This window comes from Schistocerca cancellata, chromosome 1 (assembly GCF_023864275.1).
Source record: "Schistocerca cancellata isolate TAMUIC-IGC-003103 chromosome 1, iqSchCanc2.1, whole genome shotgun sequence".
NCBI classification, from domain to species: domain Eukaryota; kingdom Metazoa; phylum Arthropoda; class Insecta; order Orthoptera; family Acrididae; genus Schistocerca; species Schistocerca cancellata.
Window position 1 is genome coordinate 531952085 of NC_064626.1, and position 26595 is coordinate 531978679.

General features: G+C 39.6%; 1 protein-coding gene across 1 annotated transcript in view; it reads left to right on the forward strand.

The window, feature by feature from the left end:
- The window catches only part of LOC126179375 (5'-nucleotidase domain-containing protein 3), a 164008-nt gene that overhangs the window by 39140 nt on the left and 98273 nt on the right, over nucleotides 1-26595 (forward strand). The window lies entirely within an intron of this gene.

The following is a 26595-nucleotide window of genomic DNA, read 5'->3' on the forward strand; positions in this document are numbered from 1 at the left end:
TTCAGCTCCTGGCATTTAGGCTGTCTTGCAGGACAGGTGTGTTATGTGGGAATCATTATGCTTTGCAGGGCAGCCTACACGTTAGGGGCAAAAATGTTTTTTAGCCCCTGATGTGCAGGCTGTCTGGCACAATAAGTATGTTGTGGCAGTAGTATCGGCCTGCTGTATTGACATACTTTGCAGGGCTATATGTGCGGATGGGCATGCCCTATGCTATCTCCTAGTGATTGGAGAAATCCTACCATGGCAGTTCTCACATTGGTCAGGTTTCTATTGTATCTAAATCTTGGTCGACTTTTCCTGTTTGTGATGTAATATATCCTCGTAACTAAGTAGTTAATTCCTGTAATGTCAGAGTATTGTTCAGTACATCTTGCTCTAGATTTGCCAGTTGTGCGGTATGCCACTCCATAGTCGCCTATTTGATGTTGGCTATCTCTTGTACTTGTCCCATTGTGTTGTTTAGTTCCCTGATATCATCAGTATCAACTGTTTTGAATTGTGTCTTCAGTGTACTCCCACCTGAATTTAGCCATCACACCTTCTGATGCAACTACGTGTGTAGTACTAAGGTCATCACTTGGTGTAACTGTTCCTGTAAACGCTCATATGAAACCTGTAATCCTCGGGGTTCCCCTTAGATGTCCTGGGATATTCCTTTCTGTCTGTGGCTTCAAGATACAATCTAGTGAATGTATCCCACAGCATCCATACCTCATTCCTTACTTCCTATGTTTGTAAGTTAGCCTCGGTGTCCATCAGCAGCTGGTTAACATGACATTCTGCTGCCTGGACAACAGCACTCCTCCTTTGAGCTTTGATTCCATGGGGGTCTCCATTAATTCTCACCTGAAGATGTTTTAGTCCCATCAGAATTACTGTGAATGTCATTGTCGTCCTTGGAGGTACCTGGGCAGGAGAGGTAACTGTTTCAGTCTCCCTCCCCTTTCCTCAAGGATTTGATGTACATGGTTCATAATCACGCAGTGGACCCTGTTACCATAGCATACCACTATTCAAATTACTCACTTTGCTGTCTGCCAATCTCATTATGAGAAATAGTAAGAACAAATGTAAAATAAACCACTCTATACTAACAAATTATAATGATTCCATTAATCTAGGACAATACATTTCACAACAAACCTGCTCTGTATACACCATAAAACTCAATACTCACTGGCACAACAGGAGAGCATACAGCACTTCGTGTACATCCTGCACACTAACTTTTGTTTCCTTCCTTCTCTTCTTACCTTACACTTTCCTCATGGGTAATAGCACTGACAGTTGAGGTAACATGTCCAGGGTACTTTTAGAAAGTTTAATGCATCCTAAGTGGACAATGGAAGTTTGCGTCAGTAATTGGAACTTCATATTCATAGTGATGATATCTGTATGACTTGGTATGGCCCCTTGTAGTGTATAAAAAATTTCTTCTTTTTGCTGTTTGGTGTATAAGGACTTGTTAGCATGAGCCGTTGGCCAATCTTATTCTCAGGTTACTTAACATTACATTGTTAAATTCTCTCCTGCTGCTTAATGGCTTTAGCATTTTCCTTCTTCACCCACTTCCAAACTTCCTTTAGCATTTTTGCAAAATTTTATATTGATTCTCCGTTTTCCCAATTGTAGGTTTAATAACTTTGAAACGCACAAAACATTTTTCCACTGTTTGCAACTTCAAATGGCAAAAGCTCAACACTGTTGTGAACTTTTGAATTTATGTGGCTGGCTATGAAATGTGATAGATAAATGTCCCAGTCATTGTGTTGCCTATTCACATAATAAATTAACATTTTATGGTGTATGTTGAACATGTTCAGTTCTCCCGTTTGCCTGAGGGTGGGACAAGTGCTAAGCTTTTGAGTTTGCAGTAGATGACATAACTTCATAATTAGTTTGGACATGAAGTTGGTGCCCTGATCTGTAATTATTGTGCAGGTACACCAAAGTTCAATAATCAATTGTTCATCATTGCTTGTGCTACTGTACTTACTTGTAGATTCGAGACAGCAGTCGCAGTGTTTTGTGAAAAGCGGTTATCTGCCAGTGTCCAATTACATGGACACAAAATGTATGTGCTCATCATTCCTAATGGTTCAGAAACCTCCGGTAATCTCTGAAGCAGTAGTCATTGATGGCTCAAATCACCACATTGTGCACATGGAACATAGTTCTTGACATACTGGTCAATGTTCTATCTTCGCATTCTGCACCAAAACCATTCAGCTCATTGTCCTTTGCTGTCCATGCCCTTCTAACATTTGGTTGTCAGCCTCTTTTAATACTCCTTCCCTCAGTGCTGCAGGTACCATAAAGCTTGACCTGAACATCATAATCTCACACAGTAGCTCATCATGCATAATGAACTGTGGTTGCATTTTGAACACCTGACAGTCCATGTCAGTGGTCTGCACCTTATACCTCTCAGCAAGGCTTTGACCAGACACATTTATGACACTGATTTTCCTACTCAACTCATTTGTCTTGTGATGCTTCCTGCTGGATTTTTGCACTACTTCAATATCAAATTCATTTAATTTTAATGCCCATTGAGTCTGTCTGCTTGATGGATCTTTTAGTCCTAATAGCCATTTTAATGATGTTTGGACTGTTATAAGTTTGAATTTCCTGCCATATAGGTAACAATGAAAGTAAGTGACACTGTAGATTAAGCTCAACATCTTCTCCTTAGATGAATAATTCCATTCTGTTTTATTTGATTGCCTTGATCCATATACTACCAGGTGCTCATTACTATCTACTCAGAACTTATATCATTACCTGGTTGCTTATGTCATGGGACAAGATAAATTATTTTTCATAATTTGGAAATACTAACACAGGACTAGTTGTTAGTGTATTTTTCAGTCCCTCAAATGCAGATTCAGTCAGCTGTCCACTGAAATTTCTCACCCTTCTTCAAAATGGACTAGCAATGTCATCAAACCCTTTGATGAATTTCATATAATAATTACATAACCCTAAAAATGACTGCAGGTGCTCCACAGTTTGTGGTGATGAGAAATTATGGGCTTTTCATGTCAGTCTCCATGCCATCATGGCAAATTACATGGCCTAAATATATCACTTTTGCCTATGCAAAGTGACACTTTTCAATACCTAATATTAAGTATGTTGAATACAATCTCTTAAACACTTCTTCCAGCCACTTCTTGTACTCCTTCAAGTCTGTAGAAAATAATGACAATATCATATAAGTAGAGAATGCACAAGTGTTTTTTTGATCCCCTCAATGCTCTGACCAATAATCACTGAAAGTGTCTGGTGCATTCTCAAATCCAAAAAGCATCTGTGTAATTTTAGTAAAGCCCTCCTATAATGATAAATAAGTCTTCAATTGGTACTCCAGCACTACTGCTAATTGGTGGTTACTACTTTTCAGACCCATTGTTGAAAAATACTTATATTGATCTAGGTGTGCAGCTTTTCCATAATATTTAGTATCAGATATGCCTCTGCCCCCCCCCCCCCCCCATGTACCATGTACCTTGCCATTGGTGGGGAGGCTTGCGTGCATCAGCGATACAGATAGCTGTACCATAGGTGCAACCACAACAGAGGGGTATCTGTTGAGAGGCCAGACAAACGTGTGGTTCCTGAAGAGGAGCAGCAGCCTTTCCAGTAGTTGCAGGGGCAGCAGTCTGGATGATTGACTGATCTGGCCTTGTAACACTACCCAAAAGGGCCTTGCTGTGCTGGTACTGCGAACGGCTGAAAGCAAGGAGAAACCACAGCCGTAATTTTTCCTGACGGCATGCAGCTTTACTGTATGGTTAAATGATGATGGCGTCCTCTTGGGTAAAATATTCTGGAGGTACAATAGTCTCCCATTCGGATCTCAGGGTGGGGACTACTCAAGAGGACATCGTTATCAGGAGAAAGAAAACTGGCATTCTACGGATTGGAGCGTGGAATGTCAGATCCCTTAATCGGGCAGATAGGTTAGAAAATTTGAAAAGGGAAATGGATAGGTTAAAGTTAGATATAGTGGGAATTAGTGAAGTTCGGTGGCAGGATGAACAAGACTTCTGGTCAGGTGACTACAGGGTTATAAATACAAAATCAAATAGGGGTAATGCAGGAGTAGGTTTAATAAAGAATAAAAAATTAGGAGTGCGGGTAAGCTACTACACCAGCATAGTGAACACATTATTGTGGCCAAGATAGACACGAAGCCCACTCCTACTACAGTAGTACAAGTTTATGTGGCAACTAGCTCTACAGATGATGAAGAAATTGATGAAATGTATGACGAGATAAAAGAAATTATTCAGATAGTGAAGGGAGATGAAAATTTAATAGTCATGGGTGACTGGAATTCGATAGTAGGAAAAGGGAGAGAAGGAAACGTAGTAGGTGAATATGGATTGCAGATAAGAAATGAAAGAGGAAGCCACATGGTAGAATTTGGCACAGAGAATAACTTAATCATAGCTAACACTTGGTTCAAGAATCATGAAAGAAGGTTGTATAGATGGAAGAAGCCTAGAGATACTAGAAGGTATCAGATAGATTATATAATGGTAAGACAGAGATTTAGGAACCAGGTTTTAAATTGTTAGACATTTCCAGGAGCAGATGTGGACTCTAACCACAATCAATTGGTTATGAACTGTAGAGTAAAACTGAAGAAACTGCAAAAAGGTGGGAATTTAAGGAGATGGGGCCTGGATAAACTGACTAAACCAGAGGTTGTACAGAGTTTCAGGGAGAGCATAAGGAAACAATTGACAGGAATGGGGGAAAGAAATACGGTAGAAGATTTTCAGGGATGAAGTAGTGAAGTCAGCAGAGGATCAAGTAGGTAAAAAGACGAGGGCTAGTAGAAGTCCTTGGGTAACAGAAGAAATATTGAATTTAATTGATGAAAGGAGAAAATATAAAAATGCAGTAAATGAAGCAGGCAAAAAGGAATACAAACTTGTCAAAAATGAGATCAACAGGAAGTGCAAAATGGCTAAGCAGGGATGGCAAGAGGACAAATGTAAGGATGTAGAGGCTTATCTCACGGGGGGTAAGGTAGATACTGCCTACAGGTAAATTAAAGAGACCTTTGGAGAAAAGAGAACCACTTGTATGAATATCAAGAGCTCAGATGGAAACCCAGTTCTAAGCAAAGAAGGGAAAGCAGAAAGGTGGAAGAAGTATATAGTGGGTCTATACAAGGGCGATATACTTGAGGACAATATTATGGAAATGGAAGAGGATTTAGATCAAGATGAAATGGAAGATATGATACTGCGTGAAGAGTTTGACAGAGCGCTGAAAGACCTGAGTCGAAACAAGACCCCGGGAGTAGACAACATTTCATTAGAACTACTGATAGCCTTGGGAGAGCCAGCCCTGACAAAACTCTACCATCTGGTGAGCAAGATGTATGAGACAGGCGAAATACCTTCAGACTTAAAGAAGAATATAATAATTCAAATGCCAAAGAAAGCGGGCATTGATAGATGTGAAAATTACCGAACTATCAGTTTAATAAGTCACAGCTGCAAAATACTAATGTGAATTCTTTACAGACAAATGGAAAGACTGGTAGAAGCCGACTTTGGGGAAGATCAGTTTAGATTCCGTAGAAATGTTGGAACACGTGAGGCAATACTGACCCTATGACTTATCTTAGAAAATATACTAAGGAAAGGCAAACCTACATTCTAGCATTTGTAGACTTAGAGAAATTTTTGACAATGTTGACTGGAATACTCTCTTTCAAATTCTGAAGGTGGCAGGGGTAAAATACAGGAAACGAAAGGCTATTTACAATTTGTACAGAAACAAGATGGCTGTTATAAGAGTCGAGGAGCGTGAAAGGGAAGCAGTGGTTGGGAAGGGAGTGAGACAGGGTTGTAGCCTCTCCCCGATGATATTCAATCTGTATATTGAGCAAGTAGTAAAGGAAACAAAAGAAAAATTCGGAGTACGTATTATAATCCATGGAGAAGAAATAAAAACTTTGAGGTTCGCCGATGACATTGTAATTCTGTCAGAGACAGCAAAGGACTTGGAAGAGTAGTTGAACGGAATGGACGGTGTCTTGAAAGGAGGATATAAGATGAACATCAACAAAAGCAAAATGAGGGTAATGGAATGTAGTCGAATTAAAACAGGTGATGCTGAGGGAATTAGATTAGGAAATGAGACACTTAAAGTAGTAAAGGAGTTTGGCTATTTGGGGAGCAAAATAACTGATGGTGGTCGAAGTAGAGAGGATATAAAATGTAGACTGACAATGGCAAGGAAAACGTTTCTGAAGAAGAGAAATTTGTTAACATCGAGTATAGATTTAAGTGTCAGGAAGTCGTTTCTGAAAGTATTTGTATGGAGTGTAGCCATGTATGAAGTGAAACATGGGCAATAAATAGTTTGGACAAGAAGAGAACAGAAGCTTTTGAAATGTGGTGCTACAGAAGAATGTTGAAGATTAGGTGGGTAGATCACGTAACTAATGAGGAGGTATTGAATAGGATTGGGGAGAAGAGAAGTTTGTGGCACAACTTGACTAGAAGAAGGGATCGGTTGGTAGGGCATGTTCTGAGGCATCAAGCCATCACCAATTTAGTATTGGAGGGCAGAGTGGAGGGTAAAAATTGTAGAGGGAGACCAAGATGTGAATACACTAAACAGATTCAGAAGGATGTAGGTTGCAGTAGGTACTGGGAGATGAAGAAGCTTGCACAGAATACAGTAGCATGGAGAGCTGCATCAAACCAATCTCAGGACTGAAGACCACAACAACAACGTGCCTCTGTTGCAGTTCTGGCATTTAAGTAACGCTAGTCACAACAGAGCATGTATTTCCTTGTCCTGTCTGATTTGTTTGGGCATAGTGACAGTGGGGGCTCCTAAGTGGGTATCACTTTCTTTGTTAATGCCACCCTTCATCTGTTGATTGATTAATGCCTGTATTATGGTTGCAGGTGCCAAGGTATTCTGTATGACTTCTCACGGACACGAGGATTATCCCCACTTGGGATCCTGTGTTGCATCATATCATGGGTGTCACTGGTAACAGTCCACCGGGATTGAACAAATACCAGAATTGTTTAAGTAATGTTTACATGACTACTCTACCATTTCCTTTCAGATGCTGTACTTTTTCATGTAATGAAGATGCAATGGTGATTGGCTAATGGCAAAGGACCCCCCTTGACCCGTCTAAATCATCTTCATCGAGTTGTCCAAATTGGTTACCAACAACCCCTTTGTCGGTGTCAAATTATCCAACCATGTGTTCTCCATTCACTTTCTGCATGCGTGCCTAGCTTCTGTGTATAAAACAAGTGACACATCAAGGTCGTCATTATGTGTCCATGGCTCTATAACACAAAAAATATCACTCCGGTAGGTCAGTACCTACATATAACCAGAGTAGCTTATCTGTACTTCTTGCCATTTTGTCATACAAACTGAGCCATAATGGTTGTGCATACCTATTGTAAACAGTTCCACTTTTTACTAGGAGAACCTTGCACCAACGTATCACTTGCAGCAGTCTCTCCCAGTTGTAACAGTGTTCCACTCAATTCGGCAGTGTGCTGCAAAACATCAACTTTTGTTTGATGCTTATTCAAGAAACCCAATTCCAGGATCATGTGGTACTGCTTACAGACATGTGCCAACACTTCATATGTTCTAGAAAATTTGTTGCTCCATTACAGAAATTGAGCAACATTGACTTCAATGATGCTACTTCATTACTGCTACTCCAAGTAATCTATAACATGGGAAATTTAGTCTCTTCCTACCCAAGAGATCCAGACTCCCTACCAACACCTGAGCCCCTGTGTCCATTAAAAACCTGCGTTTTGTACAATTTTCCATGCCAAACAAGCAACATTTCACTTCTGCATACATCTTTGCAATATCAGATTTCACGTGGATGCCATTTGGCAGTTGTGGAATTCTAATTGGTGTTTAATGACCTACCATCCTTTTTCTTATTCATACAATCCTGTACCCAATATCCTGCCACTCCACACACATAGTACGTTAGCTGACAGCATTGCTTCTGAATGTAGCCCTCACATTCACACCTATGACATTTTAATTATAAAGAAAGAAAAAAAAAAAACATGTTTCTATATTGAGATCCTTCAGATTTTCCATCTGCTTTCTCGTCAACACATCAAGTGGAAGCCCACCTCATAAGAACATTTAATGCTCTGTGCCCTGCCTGTTTCTGGGCTATTCCATTGAGCTGCTCCCTAAAGAATCTGCTACTGTTCTTTTTACAGTAGCAACTGTATGAACTCCATTATGAGTTACTGAAATGTTTACACTTTTTTCAACACTCCATGGTGTATTACATATGTATTTTCCTTGCCGATGAACCATAATTTGCCCATATGCAAACATACTTTATTTGACCAGTCACACAGCCCTGTGGCACCTTGCAAGTTGTCAATAAATGCCGCCACATCTTCATTTGTTTTACATGAAAAAGGAGTCACTAGATAAGCTACAACTGAATTCGAAGAAAGGTTGGGTATGTTGAATGAAACTTTTGTTTTAACAACCCCCGTGAGTTCACACTGTTACCTGCATTGCCTGCCCTCAAAGCATTCACTTGCCTTCACAAAACAGCATTACTTTCCTCAAGATTAGCTTCCTGTTTCACCAAGGATTCCATCACTTCCTGAGTTGTTTTGTGACCCTGGATTTTGTGGAAAAATATCTACCAAGGGAACAACACACTTAATGTGCACAAAATTCAAAGGTAACCACTACAAGCATTAAGATACAGCAAGAAGAAAAAGCTTTGATTGTTAAAAGTGAATAGCTAATCACCTTGATTCCATACACTAATATACTTCTTGCCCATAATATCTGCAAGTACTACATGTTGATGGCATTGACTGCATATAGAGCAATTCATGGCCCTCCACATTACATTGCTGCATCTCAGTGGTTGTAAATAGTGCTCTCTCTAATTTCCCTTAAACTGAGACACATCTGCAGGTCCTTCTGGAGTCACAAATCACATTTGTAGGTTTTCACACATGTCAAGTGTCTCTACCATTGCTACGCTCAAGAATGGAAGAGGCCACAAAAATAGATTGTCCACATTTGAAACAACAGAGACTTCTGACACCAGCCTGTTGAGGTATCAGAAACCAATTCATCACGCCCAGATAGTGATGGTGTTGACACACATTTGACGCAAGACTGTTGGGGTCAGGAGTTGATCCTAGGGTGGTGGAGGACTGGGTTATTTGGAGGTCTGGAGAAGATACCTCTCTCTCTCTCTCTTCTCTCTCTTCTCTCTCTCTCTCTCTCTCTCTCTCTCTCTCTCTCTCTCTCTCTCTCTCCAGGACATGGTTGTGGAGTTGGTGGTGGTAGGAGCTGCTTGGAAAACTGTTAATGAAACATCTGTGTTTACAGCAGTGCTTTATTCATTTTAGTACACAAACAGGATTATAACAGGCGAGAGGTTGTTAGCCCCCACTGACATCAGTAGTGGCTGGCACACCAAGTGCTGGGATCAGCAACTGCCAGCATGGGAGCAAGCGCAGCACACACCAGTGGCAATAGGTATTGGCATCGTCAGAGCTGCCCCCTAAGCATGTCAGATGCCACTCATAGCAACCCGTCTAAGATGAAGTTGCTGTGTACCACACCAGAATACACAGTGTTCAGAATGTAGACCTTATATAGCTAAAGTCGAAGGCATCTCTGGGCAGTAATCAGTGATGGGCAAGCCTTCACGGACTGCTGTACATTGGTAGAATCACTGGGCCACCACGACCTCAGACTGAACATGCCTCCCACTAGAGAGGTGGCTGCCAGCAGGAGACAGTCACCCAGAGGGAGACCCAGGAGTGTGAAGCCACCAAGTCGTCAGGATACAGGCCCCCAGCTTGGGCGATTGCCTGCTGCTACTGGAGATGAAGTCTTTGGTAAATGACCTGATACTTCATCTGCCTCTACAGTAGTCGTCCTCCTCAAAATCAGTGACTGATGGAGATGGTGTGTTTCACAACACACAAACATCTTAACATGGTCATGAACAGAGAATGATGGCGAGCATCAGAGAATATCCGGGTACATCTGAGAATAAGGGCGTGATTTTGGGAGGGGGGGGGGGGAAGGTATTTATGAGAGTCTGCTGGCATAATTCATAGTTCTTCAACAGCAACACCCCCACTCCAGAAGAGACAACAGGCCATAGCTGCTGGGAATTGCCACTGGGCACTGATGATTTCATTTATTCTGCTCTTCTAGTTTAGTCAGCTCCTGAAGGAGCCTAGCCATAGAAACTGCAGTATTGCCCATCTTCATCCTTCAGAAGTGCTGCCTAGCTTCTTACACTTTGTCAACTTGCTGAATAAGCTCTCTTGCATTCTGAAGACATGTGAAACTGAGACAGGGCTTCAGATTGACACTCACTTCCCCCTGTACAACGTCATTTTGATGAGCATCACAAGAGCGGTTCATGTCAGCCAGTAGAGTTGTGAGTTGTGTTGCAACAGCAGCCTTCTATTTGAAGTGAAATGGGTATGAAAGGCAATTCAAACAATAAGATGATGGAAACTTCTGAAATGTAATGCTATAGAAGATTGCTGAGGATTAGATGGATAGATCAAATAAAAAATGAGTAGGTACTGAATCAAAACTTGGAGAGATGCTCTGTCCATTGATCTGTGTTCTCCGTGTATGTCTTGTAGTCATCTTCTGAATCCCTAGGTGTACTTATGAATAACCTTGTGTATGTTTTTTTTAAGGGTTTGTTTAGACAGCATTCTCCTATATTTATCCTTCCTGTGTCTATCTCTATCACTTTCTTCTACAACTGTAAATGGCATTTTGTATTTATTTATCAGGCATTCTAATATTTTACTTTATCTAAAAGCTATTTTCTCTGTTGCTTTTCCAGCCACTAATTACGAAGTAATCTTAACAGCGAGTAAATTGTGAAAGCTTTACTGAATTTAAATACACAAGGACTTGAGCAACTTTCATGCAGGAGGAGTCAAATTAAAACTGGCTCATTCTGTTTAGCCACAACATAAAATTTAACTTGGAAGGTACATTTTGAAGGCTTAAACAGGCTTACTGCCACACAATATAACCTCTTCCAAGATCTGATAATGTCACTTTTCTAATTTTGATGAGAACACTTCCACTTGTAACTTCTGATTACTAGCAAACATACTGACAAAATTTCTTCCACAATTATAGAATTACTTCCTCTGTTCACAGAAATCTTCAAACTCTTAATATTGTGGATATTTCTTCAAATTAGCATAGCCGTTCTGTCATTGGGGCAAAACCTCAACTGTCATCATTATCTGCTCATTCCAGACTGCGTCTTCTGTGTCTGTCCAAATGTGCGTGATCTGATGGGGAACTCCCTACTTGTTGGCATAAACTGTTAAATCTGGAACCTTCCAGAAGGCCAGCAATATGATATCCACCAGAAGTAGGTGTATATAATCGGTTATTTAGTGCAGACATTGATGATGGTACCCTTACATTCCCACCCTTCTTTGTTTTGGAAAATTGTAGTTTTTTCCTTAAAAATTACAGAACTCCAGCCTCCAAAAATCAAATGTTCTTGAGTATTATTTGTGGCTAGACCCTTGTTTGTGGCTTTACACCTCTACAATTCTCGAAGAACTGCAGCCACGCTAATTGAGTCACACTCTAAATTTGTTCTGTAGATCTACTCATTTCTGTTGTTTGATAGTCATTAAGGGGAGTTAGAACAGGAAAAAAAATTTTTTTCTTATTTTCGGATTTTTATCTCATTATAAAATTTGCAATTTTTCGAATAAAATGATATATATATACACACCTAAAAACAAAGATGATGTGACTTACCAAATGAAAGGGCTGGCAGGTCGACAGACACACAAACGAACACAAACATACACACAAAATTCAAGCTTTCGCAACAAACTGTTGCCTCATCAGGAAAGAGGGAAGGAGAGGGAAAGACGAAAGGATGTGGGTTTTAAGGGAGAGAGTAAGGAGTCATTCCAGTCCCGGGAGCGGAAAGACTTACCTTAGGGGGAAAAAAGGATGGGTATACACTCGCACACACACACATATCCATCCACACATATACAGACACAAGCTGGACATCTCTGCCCAAACTCTTGTCTTTAAATATGTCTGCTTGTGTCTGTATATGTGTGGATGGATATGTGTGTGTGTGCGAGTGTATACCCGTCCTTTTTTCCCCCTAAGGTAAGTCTTTCCGCTCCTGGGACTGGAATGACTCCTTACCCTCTCCCTTAAAACCCACACCCTTTCGTCTTTCCCTCTCCTTCCCTCTTTCCTGATGAGGCAACAGTTTGTTTGTGTGTATGTTTGTGTTTGTTTGTGTGTCTGTCGACCTGCCAGCACTTTCATTTGGTAAGTCACATCATCTTTGTTTTTATATATATATATGTATATTATTAATGATATAAATAAAATAGAAAGAAACATTCCACATGGGAAAAATATATTAAAAACAAAGATTCCATGACTTACCAAATGGGAAAGCGCTGGTAGATAGGCACAATAAAAAACACAAACACACACACAAAATTTCGAGCTTTCGCAACCCCTGGTTGCTTCGTAGGAAAGAGGGAAGGAGAGGGAAAGATGAAAGGATGTGGGTTTTAAGGGAGAGGGTAAGGAGTCATTCCAATCCTGGGAGTGGAAAGAGTTACCTTAGGGGGAAAAAAGGACAGGTATACACCCTTTAAATATGTCTGCTTGTGTCTGCATAAGTGTGGATGGATATGTGTGTGTGTGCGAGTGTATACCTGTCCTTTTTTCCCCCTAAGGTAAGTCTTTCCGCTCTCAGGATTGGAATGACTCCTTACCCCCTCTCCCTTAAAACCCACATCCTTTCATCTTTCCCTCTCCTTCCCTCTTTCCTGACGAAGCAACCGGGGGTTGCGAAAGCTCAAAATTTTGTGTGTGTGTTTGTGTTTTTTATTGTGCTTATATATATTATTATTATTATAATGATTGTTCCCCTTTAGGAGAGTGATTGAACTTGAATTCATCATTTCATCTTCAGATGTTTTTCTTTTTTGCTTCCCAAAACCACCTCATCCTCTCAGAATGCTCCTTCTTCCGTTCCTCTGTCCATTTTTTACCAGGCTGATGCGATGTTCTTTCCCCAAACTTCACACTTGTGATTTTATGCCAGCACTCGGTGCGATCTTCAAGACTTTTTATGTTGATCTGCTGTAGATCCCTCTGGACTTCTTTCAGCCATTCTGTGCCACATTTACTCCTTATTATAATATTGAATAATTTCTTTGCTGTTCTGGAGTCTTCGATCCTGTAGATGTGTGTATAAAATTTGGCTCGGCGCTTTCTGATTTCATCTGTTACTATGTTGATCTTTCTATAGAGTTCATTTTGTGGTCTCTTCATCCAAATGCCATTTTTGTTGATTGGACCATAAAGCTTCCTGAGAATTTTTCTTTCCTGCTTTTCTATTTTCTTAATTTTTGAATGACCATTAATCACCGTTGTTTCAGCTGCATAGATTGCTTCTGGAAGAATCACTGTTGTATAGTGCCTTAATTTTGCGTCTGTTGAAATGCACTTCTTGTTGTAATGCGTCCATGTTAGCATGTAGGCCTTCTGGAGCTTGGTGATTATTTGTTCATTGGCAATTTGGTTTAATCCTGAGGACTGTATAGTTTCACCGAGGTATTTAAAATGGCAGACTTGTGCAATTTTACCATATTTTGTTATTAAAGGGGATTTATTTTCTGGCTGCCTTTCCATATATTGGGTTTTTTCATAAGATATCTGTAGTCAGTTTTTTTGTGAAATTTCATGTAGTTTTTCCACTGCGTGAATCGCTTCTGTTCTGTTATTGGTGATAATTGCAATATCGTCAGTGAAAGCAAGGCACTTGACTTTAATTCGGTTCTCTTTCTTGATACCAATTTGGATACCCTTTACGTGAGGTTCCCATTCCCTGATTATCTTTTCTAGAACAATATTGAAAAGTATTGGGGATAGTCCGTCCCCCTGTCGGACACCAGATTTGATTTCGAAGGGTTCTGATACTTCGCCCATGAATTTCACTTAGGCCGTTGTTCCTGTAAGTATCTGTTCTGTGATTTTTCGTGTCTTTCGGTCGATCCCAAATTCTTCCATGATTTTAAACAGGGTTCCACGGTCCACTGAATCATATGCTTTCCTGAAGTCGATGAATGTAACTACTGTGTTTCTGCGTTTCCTCATTTGTAATATTGTCTTTAAGCAGCAGATCTGCTCTGCACATGAGTGTCCTTTTCTGAATCCGGCCTGGTATTCATCAATTAGTGTGTCTGCTTGGGATTCTATCCTGTTTAAAAGCGCTTTGGAAAGGATTTTGTAGGCGACTGGGAGCAGGGAAATTCCTCTGTAATTGTTCATGTCTGTATTGTCGCCCTTTTTGTGTAGTGGGTGAATTAGAGCGCATTTGCAGTCCTCTGGTATCTGCTCCATTATCCATATGTCTGACATTATATGGTGTAATTTCTGAATAAGTATAGAATTGTTTAGTTTCCAGAACTCAGCAGTGATCCCATCTTCTCCTGGTGCTTTGTTATTTTTCAACTGCTTGACTATCTCCATAATTTCTTCAAGATCCGGGGCATGTGAGTCTGGGTGTGTGAATACTGGAGAAGAGAAGACAAGTTTTTCTTGGGTGGTTCGCAGTTGAGGAGGGAACTGAAATATTGGGCTAAGATTTTGCAGTTATTTTTCATGATGGTTTCCAAAGAGCCATCGGGTTTCTTGAAGCACAAGCTAGGCACTTGGTATCCCTGTAAGTTTTCTCTGAAAGTCTTATAAAAATTTATTGTATTATTTTTGATGAAATCCTGCTGGATTTCAGAGAGTATGTTGTTGTCATATCCCCATTTTTCTTTTCTAATTATTTTTTAGGTCTGTTTCTGGGTTTTAAGAAAGTTCTCCCAGTTTTCTTCAGTTTTGTGACTGCTTAATTTTTTCCATGCAGTTATTCAGTTGTCGACTGCCTCATCACAGGTTGCATTCCACCAGCAATGTTTCCTGTTGCGAGGGGGTTGTCCTAATTTGAGGGCTTCCTGAATTTTCTCTGTTAGTTTCTTCCAGTCTGTTGATTTTTCCTGATTAATTTGCTTGATGATTTTTTCTTTGTTGAGTTGCAGACATTCTGGATCTGGTTTGGTACTTTTGGGTGGCCTTTTTAGCATTCTGTTGGGTTGGAATTTTGTTTTTATTTGGAGAAGATGATGATCTGATTCAAAGACACCTTTGTGGGTTCTGGTGTGTGTGTGTGTGTGTGTGTGTGTGTGTGTGTGGTGTATATATATATATATATATATATATATATATATATATATATATATATATATATATAATAGAAGGAAACATTCCACGTAGGAAAAATATTGGTCTTAAAATATGTCTGCTTGTGTCTGTATATGTGTGGATGGATATGTGTGTGTGTGCAAGTGTATACCCGTCCTTTTTTCCCCCTAAGGTAAGTCTTTCCGCTCCCGGGACTGGAATGACTCCTTACCCTCTCCCTTAAAACCCAAATCCTTTCGTCTTTCCCTCTCCTTCCCACTTTCCTGACGAGGCAACTGTTGGTTGCGAAAGCTAGAATTTTGTGTGTATGTTTGTGTTCATTTGTGTGTCTGTCGACCTGCCAGCACTTTCATTTGGTAAGTCACATCATCTTTGTTTATATATATATATATATATATATATATATATATATATATATATATATACCTAAAAACAAAGATGATGTGACTTACCAAATGAAAGTGCTGGCAGGTCGACAGACACACAAACGAACACAAACATACACACAAAATTCAGAAAAAAGAAAAACATTGTGTTCAATATGTGGCATGTGAAGTTCAAGACAATGAAATACAGGCAAACTCATCAGTATCTAGAGAAATACCTATTAGTGCTTCAAAGATTAAAATCGGACATTGTGATCTACAGTTTTCTCAAAACAAAAGTGATGTAAGTGGTAGGATAGGTTATATTCTGATAGATTTACACATGCTAACAATGGTATTAGGTGAATGTGTGTGTTGTAAAATATGTGACGGGCCAGTTAGTTTACACGAAGACAGTGAGGTATCAAATGGACTAGCCAGGAAACTTATCATTAATTGTGCCAGTTGTAAATATACTCATTCATTTTGGAATTCTGATAAGTGTAAAGATAATTATTTTTAAGTAAATATTAGGTGGTTTTATGGATTGAGAGCGACTGGCAAAGAACACACTGCAACAGAAACAATGTGTGCCGTGATGAATATACCATGCCCACCTTGTAAAATCGATGAGTATGCAAGATTTGTTGGAGCTTCTGTGGAATCTGCTGCACGTGAGTCAATCAAGGGTGGTGCAAACGTAGCTGCTGAAATAAATGATGGTATGACTGACATACCAGTAGCTTTTGATGGCACTTGGCAGAAGTGCAGCTACAGTTCTAAGAATTCTGTTGCTATGGTGACCAGTGTGGATACTGGAAAGGTAATAGATTTCCAGATTTTAACCAGACATTGTTATAAGTGTAAATCAGGGAATGAAGAAGGGCATATCTGTGATAGAAATTATGAAGGAACAAGTGATGGTACGGAGGCCTCTTCAGCTATTGAAATTTTTATTTGATCTATGAACAAAAGGGGAGTGTGTTACACTAAGTTCTTAGGTGATGGAAACTCAAAAGCATATAACAGTGTAGTAGCTGCTCAGCCTTATGGTGAGAAGATTATCACAAAACTGGAATGTGTTGGTCATGTCCAGAAGAGGATGGGCACCAGGCTGAGGAAGTTGAAACAAAGTTTGAGAGACAAGAAACTTTCTGATGGTAAAACCATAAGAGGCTGGCTGACAGACAAAAATGATTGATGAACTACAGCAGTATTATGTGATGGGCAATAGAAATAATACTGAGGATTTGTTGAAAATGAAGCAGGTAGTATGGACTACCTTCTTCCACAGAGTATCAACTGATGAAAAGCCAGTACACCACCTTTGCCCTTCTGTACCTGATTCATGATGCAATTACCGCAATTCCCAGTACTCAAACAGTTCTTACAGCCATAAACATTCCATTCCAGCAGCAGTCATGGATATCATAAAAGCTATTCACAGAGACCTGGCAAATCATGAATTACTGAAGAAGTGTCTGCATGGTCAGACTCAAAATCCCAATGAGTCGTTCAATAATCTTATATGGACTCACTTACCAAAAATTTTTTTGTTGGAATGAAGACACTAATGTGTGTGTGTGTGTGTGTGTGTGTGTGTGTGTGTGAGTGGGGGGGTGTGGGGGTCAGTGATGCTGTTATTACTTTTAATGATGACGACACTGATAGGGTGAAAGTGCTATAGCATATGGGAATTAATCCTGGGGCAAACTGCTTCAGAGAACTTGAACAGATGGAAAAGGTTCGCATTGATAAAGCAGAGTATGCAGCACATTTGGCCACTAAGGAGTCCAGAAAGAAAACAATAAGAAAAAACTTGGAAAAAGATCAAGAGGGTGATATACAGCCTGGTGCAGGGAGCTTCTGGGGGACTAAAAATAAAAAAATTAAGCGCATATTAAGTGAGTTACAGTCTTTTGAAACTTTAGAAGCCGCTCCTGAAAATTTACATTTTCTGTTGCATTTTTCCCTAAATCTCAGAAACCACTTCCAGTAGAGTATTCAAATTATCAAGGAGTAATAACATACATATGCTGAGTCTACTGAGCTAAAAGAACAACATAATGTTATATAAAATTACAATTATTTAGGATAACATAGAAAAAATGTACACAAAATTTTAACCGTTTAATTAGAAAATTGTATTTCTGAAAGCAGTGGCTGAAATGCAATTATTGTAGTTCAGTAGACTCAGAACATACAGTTTAATGTCTTGTAAAAGTTTCATGTCAATGGCTACAGTGGTTCCTGAAATACAGGGAAGCCAAGTCACTAAATTAGACAGTCGGGATAGGGCGTTCCAACTCCCCTTAAATCATTCAGTGGCAAATATTAACCCTAAACATGGCATCACAAAATATTGAGAAAAGAGTGGGATGTGGTATCAAATTTCAAAGTTTGCTGAAACAAAACTCACAGTGGCAAATAAACAGCACTATTGACTCTCAGTTAATGTGATATTGGCCTCTCTGAGCATCTTAAATGGGCTCTTAACCACTTCAATTAACAAAAAACATCACAAACATTCTCACACGCTGTCACATTGTTGTGAGGACGCTCCTCCAGCTGAGTGTTCAGTTGACAGCCTTCATCATCTGATCAGGTACGTTGATCCTGATCTCCATTGCTTCCAGCCCTGTACTGCCTCTGTGAATGCATCATATGTCAACCTTGAGTTGACTGCCCAAATCACATCGTTTGCGTCCATCATCTTGCCCATCATCAACACACATGTAACAAAACTGCATGGTTTCAGCAACGTTTCTCATCAAACATATTGCTCAGCACATACCAATGATACTCAAACAGATGAAAGTCTATACATCCCTATAGTCTATACATTGTTATACATCCCCTTTCAAGTGCTCTGCAGTTTCTTAGACGCTTAGCCTAGGCATTGCTGCTTAAAGTTAAACACACAAAATTTTGAGTTCAGTGTCACTGCTGGGAACGTTCATAGTCCAGATCACTATAAATGAACACATTAATAGCTGTCATAGTTTTTTATCACTGTTGCTGCTTTGATTGTCACAGTTTCCTTTTATACCTGCCAATAACATCTCTTGAAATTACTTTTCCACAGCTGTCTTCTTTACTTGCAGCACTGCATATGGGTGACAATAGAATGGTTTATGTGGCCTGACCTGTATCATATTCAGGAGTCCTTTAATCCTGCTTGGTAATTTTGAGAACAGTTCTTCATACTTTAAGAGCGTACTCCACAATGCATCTTTCACATTAGCCCCTACTTATTTGATTCTGTTGACAATTTCTTCTTCCTCATTCACCACAACTTCTTTTGGACTTGGTAGTACTGCGACATTCTCACAAACATATTCTTCAGTAATCTGCAGATCTTCTACCCTTGCATCACAGATTCTGGAAAAGTTAGTGTGTTTCATAATAATCATCTTCCCGCTAAAATGAATAATCTCCATAGTCTCATCTTTATTTATTTCCTTTGTTGTATTAGCGAAACTGAAACTCAGACAAGCAAACAGCACTGATGATCATGGACTAAGAAAGTTGCAGAATTACTATTGCATCAACATTATATTTTGACTCTCCCACTTCTGCTTCCCATAATATATACTTCTAAATAGGAATAAGTTGTTCTCCCACTGTTCCTACAATCTTAAATCCATTAACAGGTAATTCAGGAATATATATGCAACTTTCTTCAAAAGTTTGTTGTGAAATTTCTTCGAAACTGCTGTCACTTGACTTCCAAACTCCAAAAATATAAACATTTCTCTTCCACACACTTTTCCTTAAATAATATAGTAATAGCTTCCTTCTCAACTGTTCTTCCTCCATCATAGAGTAATTCTTTCTGTTCATCACTCATACCTTCTGCATTAATTACAATTACTTGGCTCTGCTCTGGTCCCACCTCACTGCTTCCATAATTTTTGTTGTACTCAAGGTACCCCAACCAAACACCGTCAGGTGGCTTGCAGAGTATGTATGGAGATGTAGATGTAGATGTAGATGTAGAAAACAGTGACCCTATGTGCAAAGTTCTGAACTGGGTGCTGTTCAGAGCTTTTGCTCATTTTCCAGCATGTCACTCATTCATCTCTTGTTTTGGTCTGTTAGGTGGTCTTCTATCATCAGATTGGGTGTGTTCCAAATGTGACTGATTTTTATTGTTATTTTTTCTCTAAGATCTATGCTGAAATTCACCATCTCTGTGATTGGTGATTCTTCTTTCGTGAAACTGTGGTTGATTATTCCATCGCAGTCTGCAGTTCTGCCCATTCAGAGGTCTGCTATCACCTCAGTGCCCATTTGGTTCTGACCTATTACTATTATTATTTTGCTGTGGCAAATCCATAAATTTCCTGCAGTTATCTCTTCTTTCTTCATTCTCTATCTGTCCAAAAATTTATCATTCAAAAAATTCAGTCGGTGTTCCTTTAATCTTTCTTGTATACTCTTTTATTATACATACACGTACAATGCAATCCTGCATGTATTTTGACCAGTACACTGACAAAAATGCCACCTCAAATTCTGTGTAAGTCATTCTTCCTTTATCTTGTTGCATTCTGCAGTTATAGCCATATCCATCCAAACAACTGGAAACAAATGAGCTATTTTCAGCGTCTGTCCATACTGATGGCAGTATACTCCTAAAACTCCTTATAGAAGTGACAGAATGTACATCTCCTTTAGATCTGAATCTGTTTAACTGTATACTCTGTAGAAAACATGTCTGTCATCTCTCAGCATCGCTTGCATCACTGCTGCACACACATAAAAATGAAAACATCAGTTGGTTCCAGAGCAATGTTTTGGCCCATTTCGAGTTGCATTCGAATCCAGATATTTGGGACTGGCATGCAGCTTCCTTCCAAGATCACACTGTGATTGCTTTTGTTTACTGGATCTGTAATTTGAGTCACCTGTTTGTTAGCTGTCCGTAGCCACTTCCTGCATCTTCAAATCAAAATTCATGATCTTAGTGCCCTGTTCTTCCTAAATACTTTCAACATTATTGATACTACTCTCAAGCTCCTGTCTTGTTTTGTTTAGTTCTGTAGATAACTCAGTGTGTTTGTTACCTCATCTTTCTCTAAAATGTGCAAGATCTTGCGTAACTTAATCAACAGCAAGTTTTGCAATGTGTAGCATCTCTTGCTGCAATTTATTAATTACCTCTTTGTGATAGTGAACAAAAATTTGTCTCTCTTCTTTGAACTGCTTAGCTATATTACTCTGCATTTCTTTCAATTGTATATTTGTACACTCTAGATTTCTCCAATTCTAACAGCAAAATCTTTAGCAAGATTAGCCGCACATTTTTCATGTGCATTAGCAAGATTAGCTTGATTTTTCTCAAGGGTTTTTAGACCTTTTTTCCATAAGAGTTTCATATTCTACAAAAGTAATTGCTTCATATTAGAAAGATCTTCAATCTCTGGATTGTTGACATCTACTTCCTGTTGGTTAGTCTTTGCCAGCGGGGTGGAGGTATTTTTATGCGTAGACTTTAGAGTTTTCTGCTTGTATCAGTACTATCTTCAGTTCTACTATGCTCTCCAGAACATGAATTTGTCAGCCATCTTGTCTTTGTCATCGCTCTTGAATGTATTGCTATGCAACATAAAGTGGATCCACACACAGCATAATAAATTATCCTACACAAATACTTTTATTGTTTGCAGCACACTATTTATATAGTTAATAATGCCAAACAGTAATGCAGTGCCATGCAATACTATGCCCTTTCCTCAGTTATACATGACACTTACTTTTGTCTGTCTGTGGTGATGATCTGGCCATTGTAGTGAAGTACTGCAGAAGCAATGTGTCATAATGCAATCATTCTACACTCTTCTTTCATGCATAATCCAGCTGCGATAAAAACACTTCCCACGTATGCCCAATTACTGTTTCTATTTATTGTTCTGAAATCTCTCATACTGTCTCTATTAAATATCCACTATTATTTTCGTGTGTAAAATGTGGCACTCATGGTGTGGGTTCCTGTTGTCATGTCCTAGTTCATGAACCACAGGCAACGTATGAGTGGCCAAGTAAGTGATCCTGACAGTCAGGATACCAGTTACTTTGGAATAAGGCTGTGCATCTCGGACATATTCTGAGTCGTGGTCACCTTTGTGCTCAGACGGCAAAGACTAACCAAATCCACCGGTTAGTCCCTCAACTGTTAGGGGCAAAACCCAATGGGACCCGGGGCAAGTAAGGCTAGCAACCTGCTTCCTTGGTACTTTAAATATGATGCTGGCAACAATCAGGGCAAAATGCCTCAGACCTTTGGAGGTGACGGAGTCCCACCTCTAATTGACAAACCAGGGACTCCTAAGATACAACTCTGCAAATGAATGGTAACAAGATGGGGAGCTATTAAAATCAATGGGGGCTACTCTGGGAAGAAGGTAGAGTTGGTAGAGGCTGCAAGTAAGATGGGGTTGGACATTTTAGCTGTTAGTGACATTCGGGTAAGGGGTGAGAAAGTAGAGGAAGTGGGAGAATACAAAGTTTACCTGTCAGGAGTCAAAGCAGGAATAGCACAATGGGGTGTAGGGCTTTACATCAGGAAAGAAATGGAATCCAGCGTAGTTGCAATAAGGTACGTAAACAAACGACTGATGTGGATAGATTTGACAGTGTCTAACAAGAAAATTAGGATTGTGTCAGTATATTAGCATTGTGAAGTGACAGATCAAGATAAGATGGATAGTTTTTATGACACACTCAGTGACGTAGTTGTTAGAGTAAAGGACAAGGACAGTGTTCTGCTCATGGGTGATTTTAATGCCAGGAATGGAAATCGAACAGAAGGGTATGAAAAAGTTATGGGTAAATTTGGAGAAGACATGGAGGCCAACAGGAACGGGAAACAACTCTTGGATTTCTGTGCCAGTGTGGGCTTAGTAATCACAAACTCCTTTTTTAAACATAAGAACATTCACCGGTATACTTGGGAAGGCAGGGGAACCAGATCTGTCATTGACTATATAATAACAGATCAGGAATTCAGGAAGGCTGTGAGGGACACACGTGTATTCAGGGGATTCTTTGATGACACTGATCACTATTTAATCTGCAGTGAAATTGGTATTGTGAGGCCGAAAGTGCAGCAGGTCAGGTCCATATGTAGGAGGATAAGAGTGGAGAAACTTCAGGATAAGGAAGTCAGCACAAGTACATAACAGTGATCTCAGAAAGGTACCAGTTAGTTGAATGTAGTCAATTACAGTCATTGGAAAAGGAATAGACAAGGTACAGGGACACAGTACTAGAAGTGGCTAAAAAATGTCTTGGAACAGTAGTGTGTAAAGGTAGGACGAAGCAAATAGCTTGGTGGAATGACACTGTCAAGGCAGCCTGTAAAAGGAAAAAGATGGCGTATCAAAAATGGCTACATACTAGAACTCAGGTAGACAGAGAAAGTTATGTTGAAGAAAGAAACAAAGCCAAACAGATAATTGCAGCAGCCAAGAAGAAATCTTGGGAAGACTTTGGAAACAGGTTGGAGACTTTGGGTCAAGCTGCTGGAAAACCATTCTGGAATGTAATTAGCAGGCTTCGAAAGGGCGGTAAGAAGGAAATGACAAGTATTATGGACAGGTCAGGAAAACTGCTGGCCAATCCTGTTGATGCCTTGTGCAGATGGAGGAAAATATTTTGAAGAGTTGCTCAATGTAGGTGAAAATATGATCAGTAATGTTTCAGATTTTGATGTCTAATGGGATAGGAATGATGATGGAAATAGGATCACATTTGAGGAAGTGGAGAAAATGGTCAATATATTGCAGTGCAATAAAGCGGCTGGGGTCGATGAAATTAAGTCGGAACTCATCAAATCCAGTGGAATGTCAGGTCTTAAATGGCTACACAGGATAATTGAAATGGCGTAGGAGTCGGGACAGGTTCCATCAGACTGGACGAAAGCAGTAATCACACCAATCTTTAAACATGGAAACAGAAAAGATTGTAACAACTACAGAGGTATATCTTTAATCAGCGTCTTCTCAGGTATTGTTGAAAGGAAAGTGCGAGTATTAGTTGAGGACAAATTGGATGCAAATCAGTGTGGGTTTAGGCCTCTTAGAGGTTGTCAGGACCAGATCTTTAGCTTACGGCAAATAGTGGAGAAGTGTTACGAGTGGAACAGGGAATTGTATCTATGCTTTATAGATCTAGAAAAGGCATATGACCGGGTTCCTAGAAGAAAGTTATTGTCTGTTCTATGAGATTATGGAATAGGAGGCAAACTTTTGCAAGCAATTAAAGGTCTTTACATAGATAGTCAGGCAGCAGTTAGAGTTGATGGTAAATTGAGTTCATGGTTCAGAGTAGTTTCAGGGGTAAGACAAGGCTGCATCCTGTCTCCACTGTTGTTCATATTATTTATGGATCATATGTTGAAAACAATAAACTGGCTGGGTGAGATTAAGATATGTGAACACAAAATAAGCAGTCTCGCATATGCGGATGACTTAGTTGTGATGGCAAATTCGATTGAAAGTTTGCAAAGTAATATTTCAGAGCTAGATCAGAAATGTAAGGACTATGGTATGAAGATTAACATCTCCAAAACAAAAGTAACGGCAGTGGGAAAGAGATATAAACGGATTGACGGCCAAATAGGAGGAACAAAGTTAGAACAGGTGGACAGTTTCAAGTACTTAGGATGCATATTCTCACAGGATGGCAACATAGTGAAAGAACTGGAAGCGAGGTGTAGCAAAGCTAATGCAGTGAGCACTCAGCTACGATCTACTCTCTTCTGCAAGAAGGAAGTCAGTACCAAGACTAAGTTATCTGTGCACCGTTCAATCTTTCAACCAACTTTGTTGTATGGGAGTGAAAGCTGGGTGGATTCAGGTTACTTTATCAATAAGGTTGAGGTTACGGATATGAAAGTAGCTAGGATGATTGCAGGTACTAGTAGATGGGAACAATGGCAGGAGGGTGTCCACAATGAGGAAATCAAAGAAAAACTGGGAATGAACTCTATAGATGTAGCAGTCAGGGCGAACAGGCTTAGATGGTGGGGGTATGTTACATGCATGGGAGAAGCAAGGTTACCCAAGAGACTCATGGGTTCAGCAGTAGAGGGTAGGAGGAGTCGGGGCAGACCAAGGAAAAGGTACCTGGATTCGGTTAAGAATGATTTTGAAGTAATAGGCTTAACATCGGAAGAGGCATCAATGTTAGCACTGAAAAGGGGATCATGGAGGAATTTTATAAGGGGGATTATGCTCCAGACTGAACACTGAAAGGCATAATCAGTCTTAAATGATGATGATGATGATGATGATGATGATGATGGTGGTGATGATTTTGATTCCATTAAATTTTGATGAATGTTTAATTTCATTTGTATCCAAAGTTTCTTTGCTGAAGAACAGAGTTCTTTCACACCGCAACACATGTAGAGTTTCTTCATCAAAAACAGTCACTTCAATTTTCCACCACTTTATCTGGAAACTGCATTAATTCTATCTCATCATACATCAACATATGTAACCATCCCATTTGTTATTTAATAGTTCTCTAGGCTATAAAGATTCTCTCCTCCTTCAAGGCATCTTATCTTGTACATGACCACTGAAGAGTTGTTCATGTACCTAAGAAACAAAATATTTTTCTACATTTTACTAACTGACTGAACACAGGAAGTAGATTTCACAGTTTGCATGAAAGTCTTCTTAGCAAAGTTTCCTTAAGGAACACTTACCATTGTCATATGTTGGACTGCATTACAAAGAAACATGTAGAACTCACTTCTCCTGATATACAAAGTAACACAATGTTTTACCTTCTGATCAGGCAATTAAGGAGAAAGTTGGTAAAGTAAAGTGGAGGATTGTTTTTGATCACCTTCTCACAAGATCAATGCGCCCTCTCTCAACAGTACATCAGAGGCAGGATCAAATGTTCTGCAAGAAATACTTGGTGTTCTCTTATGGTTTGAATACATCAAGCGGATATTATTAGTGATATCATGCAAGCATTCCTGCAACTTGTCTTGCATGAAGATGACAAGGATGTGACAAGATTTCTATGGCGCAGCAGTTTTCAAGACAGTTACAGAAACCACAACACCAGGAACAAAGTAACAACTAATCTTTTAATTAGACTTCCATTCAGCAGTCCATTCTAGCTTTTGGCAATGCTGAGAGAACCCACTTCTAGACATGAAATTGCATTTCCCATTCCCCCATACATACATGCCAACAACATTTTTATGGATGACTTCGTGTTTGGTGCAGGTGACGACAAGGAACCTATCGCTATTTATTATGAACTAATTAACAAAATTGGCCACTACTTAAAACCATTTACAAGACATTTGGAGAACCACAGTATGAGAATTTAGTACAGATACTACAGTTTAGACATATACTGGAAGGTGGCAATCAACAGCTTCTACATTAATGTGGATAATGTCACAGAAAAGTTATCTGATGGACATACTATCTAAAGAAACTATTACAAACTGTAGCCTAATTTTATGACCCACTAGGACTATCCTTTCCTGTGTTAATCAATGCAAAACTATTATTCCAAGAAATGTGGTGTAGAGAAATTGACTGGAATGAATTGCTCCCCGATGATCTGGCAAAATAGGGAATATTTGGGTGTCCACTTGATCTTTACTGTCTTGCATTCATATCCCACAGTGGAATGTTCAGATTCACATGAACTGCAGGTTATGTAGCAAGAGGAAGTTGACAGAGGAGCAGAAGCATAAGATCTGTGGCCTTCAGGTGCAGTTGAAAAACGCACAGGAGGAGCTAGATAGGATGAGGAGGGAGAAGGGGGTTGGGGAATGGGATCTGGCTGTTGGCAAGAGATCTGCTAGGAGAAGGAGATTTTCAGACAGTTTTACTATTGGTGTTTGCAATAGATATGACCAACT